We start from the raw sequence: 10,440 nt of genomic DNA, 5'->3' as shown, positions 1-10,440 counted from the left end.
TAGACAAGTATCCACCCTGCTAAGCGCTAGGGATACAAAGGTGAATGAAAACAGACACTGCCCCAGCCAGCTCAGAGCTTATTGAGAGACCTTCCACAGAACCCCCTGACTAAATGCAAAACTATAACGTATCCAGTGCTCAGGAGTTCACAGGGCTGTGGAGGCCTACACTGGGGTCTTGACCTAATAAGGGAAGTCTTCCTTGAGGAGGTAGTGATTGAGTAGAAAGCCAAAGGAGGAGTATGAGTTATTTGATAGAACAGGGATGGAAAGTGAGTTCTGTGCAGAGGGAATAGCATGTGCAAAGTCCTGTGGTAGGCAGGACTAAAAGATGGTTAGTGTGGCTGGATCACAGGGAATAAGAAATGTGGGATGGGATGCAGTTAGAGAGGCAGGCGAGTGTAGCACTCCAAAGCTCAGGGGGCAGCACATGACCTCTAGGCTCCCCATCTGTGCATCCAGTCATCTGTCCATGCATTCACTCATCCAATCACCTACCCAGTTCATTCATCACCCTCTCACTCATTTGTTTACTGAATGAGGAATTATTTATTGTGGCAGGACCTCAGTGGGCTGCTGGAGAGGCAGAGTCTCCAAGGAGCTCCCAGTCGAGGGAGGGAGTATAGAGTCTCAACACACAGTAACACAGCATGTCCATCTCTGTAAAGCGCTTCTGCAGGCAATGAGAGCCCTAGAGGCTGTCTCCCATGGTTCAAGCTTCCTAAGGCAAAGCAACATCATCCCCTCCAGGAAGATCATCCAGCAGCAAGGTTCCTCCTGGCATCTAATCTCATTCCTTTTGGCTGCAAAAGTATCCCACTTCTCACAGCCCCAAGGTGGGGAGTATTTCTGACGTCCCTTTTCATTGACCCTTCTTTTGGGTTCAGAGGCATCTCAGTCCCAGGAGAACAGAGGGAAAATTGGTTAGGTCTCCCTCAGATTTCAGTTCCAGACACTACCTTTTCTGGGCATGAAAATAGGATAGAAATCACGAATGTCCCTCAGTTCTAGCCATGCACTCCCACCCTTCACTCCTCCTTGAACTACTTGTCCTCTGCTTGTGACATCACAATGGTCTCTATGGCAACAGATTGTGAGGTCACCAATCCTTAAAGCAACAGAATCTGCAGGGCCAGACAATCGCCTGCAGGAGAAAGGGAGGGTGCAAAATGGGGAACTGAGAGGGAAACCATCTCCTACTGGGAAAATACAAGGCCACCCAAGACTTATGGGAGGGAGGAGGACTCGACTTCTAGCCTGTCTGCAGAGGCTAAAAACAGCTTCTTAGTTTTGTCCCTCACTGAAAAGCTTCTTCACTGATACTTAGCCCCTCTGAAATTGCCTGTGAAGGGAGAACTTCATCTAATCCCACTCAGATGGGCTTCAGGGATCGATGAGACATGGGGAGGAGCATCCTAGGATCACTGACGTGGCCCCATGCACCACTAGGAAGTGGAGGCAGGAGTGTGGTTCTGGTCTCAGTCCCACTGGCCCAGAGGGGCTAGCCAAAACCTGGTCTATGTCTGAGCCTTGATTTTCTTATCAGGGAAAAAGTGAGGACGTGCAGGTGCCAAGGAGCCTTGTTTCCTGACTTTTAGGATACCCAGCTGATTTGAATAATGCTGTTGGGCCTGCCCTCCATCTTCTATGAATGAGCGAGGGGAAGTTGCTGGCACCTGCAGGGTGTTCTCAGCCTGCTGGCTCCTCTGAGTTCATGTTAATAGTCTGCAGGAGCAAGGCCTGCTGGAAAGGGAGACTGCTCATCAAGAAGCTGAGGGGCATCCTAAATGATGCCCAGGCTTTGAAGTCAGGCCTGGGTTCAAATCATCCCAGCCTTTTGTTCGCCTTCAGCAAGTTTCTGAGCCTCTCTGGGCTTCTACTTCTTTACACATAAAAGGAAAATGATGCCATTTGCCTTTCAGTGAGATAACCTAAGGAGGGCTAGGCACACAGTAGGTGCTCAAGAAATTCTTGTTGTATTTATTTTTCTATCCCCTCAGCCCTTGGCCTAGGGTTTTGCATGTTATATGTGCTTCATTAATGTTGGTGACTCTAAGGGCAGCATGAGGAATAGAGGGCAGTGTTTGGAGAGGGGGAAATCAGTAGATCTGGGTTCAAATCCTGGTCCTTACCAACTATAAGCCTTCGAGCAAATCACCTTACCTTTTTGTGCCTCAGTTTCCTTAACTGTAAAAAGGGAGCTAGCGATAGTATTGTCCTCATAGGGTTGCTTAGGACTAAATGAGACAAAGAGCGAGCAAGCCTGGCATGTGTTAAGTACACAGTGGGTGGTGGTGATTGTGTTCAGTCTTGAGTAGAGCTGTTTCTGCACATGCTGCAGTTTCTGTTCACTCTCAGCTTTAAGGAAATGCTAGTAAGTCTGTAGGATGTCTGGAATTAGAGAGTGGGTGAGCCTCAAGACAGGGGCATGGGATGGCAGTCTTTCCAGGAAGGGGTCACCACTCCCTGTTTGGATTCCTTCCATGTAGACACCCAGGACTGCTGCCCAGCTCATTCTGGTTACAGGGGCTGGGTCCCCAGCAGGGCTAGTGCTCTGTAAAGTGAGGGCCAGGCTGCATCTCACTCATCTATGAAGCCCAGGCCAGGGCCTGACATGTGGCAGAGTCTCAGCAGCAGTTCAGGTGAACTGAGTTAGATGATGTCTTGATAATCATGTACTGGATCACATATAGTCTGGGCACACCTCATGCCAGGCTCTGTTCTAAGCACTTTGCATGTTGTTGATCCTTACAACAACCTATGAGATAGATGTTATTATCCATTTTTTAAATGAGGAAACAGAGAGTCTAAGTAACTTGCCCAAGGTCACACAGCTATTAAGCAATGCTGGGCCTGGGACTTAAACCCAGACTGCCTGGCTCCAGAACCTGCACTCTTAAACCCTATATTACACTCAACCTCGTGGGTCCTGTCCAGTTGTTTTGCTACATCTGCCACCACGAATTTCCTCCCCGAGCTCTCCATCTCATCCCTCTCTTTTTCTAGCTGAGCCTGGGCCCAGTGCAGCCCAAAGAATGCAAATTCTTCCCCACCACTCACCTCAGCCATCTCCCTTCCCCTCTGCTGAAATAAAGCTTCGGTTGCCACCACCACTGCCACAGCCGAAGCCACCACTGGATCCTTTGCTTATTTCAAGTTCTCCTAAAGCTTGTTGAGTTCTTAACTTATTAAAGATAAGCACATGGAAATAGGGAGCAAATCTCTTTATATATGACATAATCTCCAGCCCAGAAAAGCGGCAGGAACAGTGTTGCCTATATTAGGGAACCAATAGGAAAAAAATCAATTAGATCTGCCAGAGCGTTTCGCTATTAACTTTCTTCTGATGTTTCTCTTAAGGCTGGCTGTGGGGGTCTCCGCCAGCCGCCAGGCTGGATGAGAGAGGAGAGCTTTGTAGGAACAGAGGCAGGAACGCTGCAAGGAAGGCAGCAGGTCAGCCTCCCAGATGGACACGGGAGTCTCTCCATCCGGGGTCTCCTTCACTGCTTTCCAAACCTCAGCCAGGAAGTCTTTGTGTTGATTTGACCTCCACGTTTCTTGCTGCAGTTTCAGCTGGTGTCTTCAGGGGTAACGGGAGTCAGCTGGTTATTCTTTGCTTCTTGCAGACCAGAACCACAAAGTCAGGTGAATTGAGTTAGTCAGTCACATTTCTGCTAGATCCTTTGACGGCAGGATTCTCTTCTTCCTGGAAGAACTTTATTCTGGATGGGCTCTTGTGGACTGATTTTTGGCAGAGTTGTCTTCTGCTGGGTAACGCTGCCTGGGACTCACACCCACACCATGAGGTCCTTATGTTCACCTGCCTGCCTTCCAAGCTGTCTCCCAGAGAACTTCCAGCAAGTAGGATGCCCCAGCTCCCATAGTAACCCAGGTATCATCTTCTCAAAGGGGTCATGGCTTGTATGGTAATTTTTCCTCAGGACCAGGCATGTAGCAAGCAGGTGCTTAATAAATACCTAGAATCAATAATTATAGTAATAGTCCATTGATTGAGTGCTCACTCTGTGTCAAGGCTGAGATGGGCAAGTGCTTTGTTACGCAAAGTAAGACCCTCTCTGCTTCTTCCTGAACCAAAAGGCAGCCCAGAAGAGGCCTCAAGTTTTATTTTGTTCAATTTTGTTTTTTCTTGTCTTAATTTTTGGCCGGGAATAGCAGTAGCAGCAACTCTGAGAAGTTAAGTATGATAATCTCCATTTTACAGAGTAGGAAACAGACTCAGAAATAACTTATCCAGGCTCTATCCATCCATTTTTGGTTATTAGTAAGTCCTTCTTGAGGTCTAACATAAACCTTGCCTGTTTCAGGAGCACCAGTTCCTTGTCTGTCTCATGAAAGCAGAGAATAGCATCACCACCCATGCAAACTTCCCACAGTTTTGGAGTGTCCACTAGCTCTTTGTACAGATTGGCCTACAATGAATATTTAAACACCAAACCTCAAAGAGGCCAGCCCTGCAGGGCAGGCAATGAACCAACCTTTCTCACGCCTGTTCATTATTATAATTAATATTGAGCAGGGGTTGGTGGCAATCTCGCCCCCACCAGGTATTTGGGCTATTTTAGAAGCTTATTCAGATCAATGACAGACAGCTCCAAATAGATAAACTCCCCGCCATCTAGACGAATCAATTGCAACACTGCCGTCACAACAAGCCCAAGAAATCAATCTGATTTCAGAAGACATGGTAACTCAGAGCTGGGCAAGCTGGTTTTAATTTCCCCGTGGCTGAGACACAGGTTCCTCTGCTCACTGGAGCACACCTCTTTACCAGCTGGTATTCTGTGCACACAAGTGCCCAGAGTCCTTGGAGAGCTCAGGCCAAGGGGGCAGTCGTATGGAGGACAGGGTGACTGGGAGGCCATGTGACCTTGAGGAAGACTCTTGAATTTCCAGACCCAGGAGGAGCTGACTCAGACCCGCTGCTGGGAACCTCATTTTGCTGGCTTCAGCTCTGATTTTCCCGCTGCCCTCTGCAAAAACCAAGCCTGGAGGCCCTTCTGGGCTATCTCCCAAATTTGCAGTTGCAGAGGTAGTCTGCCTACCTCAGGCACCGGGACAACTGCCCTTCTTTGTCTTGAAGATGTAGTTTGTCTAGCAGGGCAGCAAAAAAGCTCACCAGAACAGATATAGCTATTTATTAGTTGCTTACTTTATGCCCAGGGAGTATGCTTAGAACTTTACAGACCACACCTTCTTAATCCTCACAACAGCCCAAAGAGAGAGAGCAATTACCTACATTTTGCAGAAGAAGAAACCAAAGCTTAAAGAGGTCAAATAACTTGTCAGGGGTCAGATAGCTTGCAAGTGATCAAGCCTGGGTTTGAACCCAGGTCTGCTAGACTCCTGTCACTAAGCCTTAGCTACCACTCTGTCCTAAGATAACATTAGAGATGCCCTTATTCTCCCCCTTCCTGGATTCCGTCTGGTTAAATGAAGCCAACATTCCTTTTCCTCCAGTCCACCAGGGAAGAGAATTGCAGGAATTCTCACAATCAGCAATTACTCCCTGAACTTTCACCTGATACTCTAGGTTAGGGTCTTGAGGCTAAGAGTCAGGAGGCAAGCTGGCCACCTTCCTGTACCTCAGCTTTTACCCCCCTTCCCTCCCCAACCCTGTTGGTCTAACTGGGTGAGATCTGGAATAGGCAGCAGGGTGTTGGGAGATGTAGCTCTGGAGTCAGCTGATCTGGGTCCAAATTCCAGCTGAATCACTTATTAGTTGAATACCCTTGGCAAGTATCTTACCCTCTTGGAATTTCCCTTATCCAGTCTCTAGAGTGGAGATACTATTATCTAAACCACAGGTTGTGAGGATTAACATGAAACATTGCATGTGGAACACCTAGGCAAGCAGCAGGCGCTCAGCATGCGTTGGGTCCCTTTCCCCTCTCTTGCCCTTGCTTTTCCTGGAACCCCATGCCTTGGTTGCCCAGTTCTGAATGGCCAAGATCAGGGCTTTTCAAATACATTTTAGCTAAGAAACTCTTTAACCAGGAGACAGCTTATGAGGAAGGCAAGGATACAAACAGATAAAAGGGGAGTTGGTCAGATGGCGATAAGGGCTGAGTCTTCCTGCTCCAGGAAGGCTGCTCCACCCCTTCCCTCACCCCCTAGCCCCATAGCAGGCCCCCAGGGGCTGTGACTGAGCCCTGGGCCTGGCTGATTTTCTGGCTCCAGCACAAGCTCAGCCACCAGCTACCTTGAGCCTGTTTGGGTTTAGAGCATGACAGTTTATGTGGCAAGCGGGCAAAGCTGCCCCTGGGAGGTCACATATCCACCTCCTCTGAAGGCTGGGGTTGGGCGTTGTGGCTGAGGAGGAATGGGTCTAGGGACCAGATGGTCCTGGATTGTGAAGGAGGTCTTCTGTCTGTCCTGGGGTGCAGTGGGGCTGGGCCGGCTCACGTGGAGGTGGATGCTTGTTCATTAGGCTCAGCACCTTATGTCTTCCCTGAGGGAGGCAGGGACGTCTGGACTCTGAAGCCCAGCAATGGAGAGTGACATACAAGACACACAGCTAACAAGTGACAGAAGCTGATTCAAACCCAGGCCTATATGGCTCCAGAGGCCTGGGATTGCCTACATTCCCTCTTCTCTGTACAGTGGCTGCCCCCCAATTCACCCCCCGTTTTGCATCTGTCAGCCCCGTCACCCACCAAATACAGAACACGTAGAGAGAAACTCAAAAAAAAAAAAAAAAGCAGGAGGGAATAGGATTAGATCCTGGAAGGATTTCTGCATTCATGAGCTTGTCTCTAGGAGAGGTTATTAGAGAGCAGTGTGCTGTCTCTGGAGGGGTTTCAGGTAGGGGGTCTCAGTTCAGCTGTCCCCTTCCGGCTCTCACCTCCTGACAGCTACTGAGAGACAAGATGACCTCTGATGTGTGCGACTCTTATTTTTTGAATAGGTAATGCCTGTACATGGTTCAAAAAATAAGGGCACAAAAAATAAGCTGGTTCAATGAAAAGCCTCCCTCCCACCCTAGTCTCCCAGTTCCCCTCCCCAAGGGCAAGTAATGTTCTGCATTTCCTGTCCAGACAGATACAAGCAAATAGGGACACATATTCTCTTTCTTTAGTCCCATTTTTAATACACAAGATGTAGCATACCCCCACATGCTGTTCTGTGCCTTGCTTTTGTCACCTGACAATATATCTTGGAGATTACTCCGAATCAGTACATAAAGAGCTGCCTTACTCTTAGGTGTCTTTTTATGGTCACAGGCTTCTAGGGAGCTCAGAAGTAATCACATCTGGTTTGATTAGCTTCACATTTCCATTTATGACTTCCCCACCCAGAGAGGGCAGGAAAACTCTCCAAGGTCACGCAGCAAGGACTAAGGATGGGGGCCTGGCTTCCCCCCTGCTCTGTCCTCGGCCCCTGCCCCCTGCCACCTCGAGGCGGAGGCTGCCCAGGCTGGGGAAGGAAAGGGAGGGGGCGTCTCTAATTGAAATGCTCTTCGCGTTGCTCCTTTGCAGTCGGCACCTGGCGGCTGCGCAGGGCGGGTGCGGCTGGGCCTGGGGAGCCGGGTGCGCAGGGGCCCGGTGGCGGCCGAGCGCCCACGTGGGAGCAGGAGAGGCCGGCTTATTCACCGGGAAACCCGCGCCGCCTGCTTCCCGGTAATGAGCTCTGGGGCCCGAGGTGAGCTTCCCTCGCTGCTCACACGGCAGCTGCGTGGCACCAAAGAAAACGGGGACTTTTTTCTTCCGTTCCTGACAGCTCATTAGAAGAATTAATTTACTCCAGCGTTTGCAGTTTAAAGGACATTATTTACTGGTTAATTGTTGTTATTACAAAATGTTAAATATCATTATTTATTTCCCAGGTCCTGACAGCCTCTCTGACAGGAATTTATTAGGTGAGACGGGATCACCGGTGGGCGCCCCTGTGCCGAGCAGCATGAAGGTGGGGGGTTCACCCCGGGGCCTAGGTCTCGGGGCAGGGCAGGCACTTTGAGGGGCAGGAAGCGAGGGTCTGTCTAGATCCTCCCTGCCCCCCAGGGGGCTGCCTGGAAGCTTCTTCAGCTGTGGGGACCCCCTGTTCTCACTGGGCAGCACCCTTGTCCTAAGGTCTATCAGCCATCACCCACATCTCACAACCAGCCCAAGGGGCAAGGCTGATTACCCTCATTTTACGAGTTAGGAAACCGAGCCTCATACACCGGTGACAGGCGGGGTGCTGATGGATGAGGTGATTTCTAAAGGAGAGAGGACGGTTGTCTGAGACCTAACACCAAGCCCTGGGAAATGTGGATCTTTCAGACTTCAAACGACGGCCCTTTAGACAAGGTCTTCAGCCTCATCCTTTCCTGCCCAGGAACCTGACAGCAGCAGGTCGCCTCAAGGAAAATTTGGAGAACCAAAGGGAGATGAAAAGTACTTTGAAAAAGTATGAAGACTGGCTCAACCAAGCCGTTATTGTTGCTATGCTGTAAATTATTACAGTTATTTCTGGCTGGCAGCCTGGTTTATTTTAGACCCTACCTCATTTCTTCCAGGTTATAGCCCCTAATCCCTTGCCTGGTGAGACAGAAAGAGACAGGCACTATTAGAGTGAATCCTGAGCAGATTCAGAAACTACAACTACAGCTTGAAGAATTTTACAGATTCCCAGAATATCAGGGCTTGCCATCCTTCAGAGGTCTTCTTCACCAGCCCCTCATTTTATTTTATTGCTATATTAAATTTTTAAAATTTTTATTCATTTTTTTCGAATAGGTAGTTCTTGCCCAAGGTGCAAAATTCAAAAGACATAAAACAGTATACAGTGAACAGTCTCTCTCACTACTCAGAGGCAGCCAATGTTATTGATTCCTTGTGTTTCACTATATTTAAAAATAGCATTGTTTCCCTTTTCTGTTCATGTAGAAAATACAATTATTCCTGCAGAAGGAAATAAAAATCATATACAATCCCACTATTCAGAGCTGAATACTGTTAACGTTTTGGTGTGTAATCAGCAAACCCTTTCTCTTTGCATGGAGACACACATCTCTATTTACAAAGTTGCATAACCTAAGTTTATTACTTGTTTACATTAAATATTGATTCTTCAAAAATAAAAGTCTGAGTGGATGCATGCTAAACTGATAATGGGGATCTTGAGAAGACGAACTGGATTGGGTTAGAATAAGGGGGAACTTTGCTTTATACTTATTATATAAAATTTTTTAAGAATGTAAATATATTTGTATATTACTTCCCCCCAATATTCCAGAATCTGATTTTAAATGACTACATCAGAAGGCTACAATTTAATCAATCTTTTCTTACTGTGGTTGGAAGATTTTTACTGGTTTTGCTATTATCAACAAAGCTGGGATGGACATTTTTGTACATCTTGGCACACTCATCCAATGTTTCCTTGGGGCAGTTTCTAAGAAATGGAGTTGCTAAAAGGAATGTACACTTTAAGGGCTTTTGGTCCATCATGTCAAATTTCTTTCCTTCTGGGCTGCTCCAATCTCCCATTCCACTAGCAGTGCCAACGCCCCACCCCCACTTCTGATTTGTTTGACATAGCACAAGTGTAAGGTTTGTGAGATAGTGGGGCAAAGCCTTGGGAGGCTGGCATGGTTTATTCTCTGGGTGACGTTCAAAAAGAGGGCAGTGTGTTGTTTGAGAAGCGTGCACTGGTGCCTCCGACCCTTGGGATGCTGGCAGGAGCCCAGTGGGGACTTTGGTGGCCAAAAAGAAAAGGGGGAGGAACAAGGAATGAGTGACAAACCCTCAGGCCAGCAGGGCAAGGGCCTCAGCTAGTCCAAATCACAAGGCCTAAGGGTTGTGCAGCAAGCATCTGACACTGGATCCAGATCCTTCCTCCCGGCATCCAAGCATAGGGTGAGTGCAGCCCCACTGTCTATAAGGGTCTGCAGAGCTAAAGTCAGAGATGAGATGGCTCCTCTTGGAGCTCTTCTAGCCCATGAGAGTTACATCTCTCAAGTTCATGTGGCACATGAGGACTTTCCAGCTCCTGCCTCCTCTAAATGTCACAGTCTTCTCTTTGATTCTGGGTGCTTGTTGCTGACCTATTCTTGTGGGTCTCACCTGCAGCCTTTGCACCTGTAGATTCTCTGGCAAGTTGACCCATCCCATTTGGAAAGCTTTAGGAGGAACAAGAGGGACACAAGATGAACTCGTTGATTTAATATTGAAACGAAAGTGCCCCGTCTCTCTGGAGCCCAGCATCTCCATAGTAGCTGAGGTTTCCTCTTGATGGGGCGAAAAGAGAAAGCCCAAGATTGCGTCTCATTGGTGAGATGAATAATACATTTGAAGCATCTCACAAACTGTGTTTGATCCGCCTAAAGCTTCAACCGTTAACGTATTTCTCTTTATCCCCAGCAAGGGAGGGCTGGAAACTGTCAACATTTTCCTTTCTGCCTAATTTGTGCTTTCTCCATCAAGAGAAAAGCAGGGGCTG

This window comes from Camelus dromedarius, chromosome 16 (assembly GCF_036321535.1).
Source record: "Camelus dromedarius isolate mCamDro1 chromosome 16, mCamDro1.pat, whole genome shotgun sequence".
In the NCBI taxonomy this organism is placed as follows: domain Eukaryota; kingdom Metazoa; phylum Chordata; class Mammalia; order Artiodactyla; family Camelidae; genus Camelus; species Camelus dromedarius.
Note: the sequence above shows the minus strand (reverse complement) of the source record.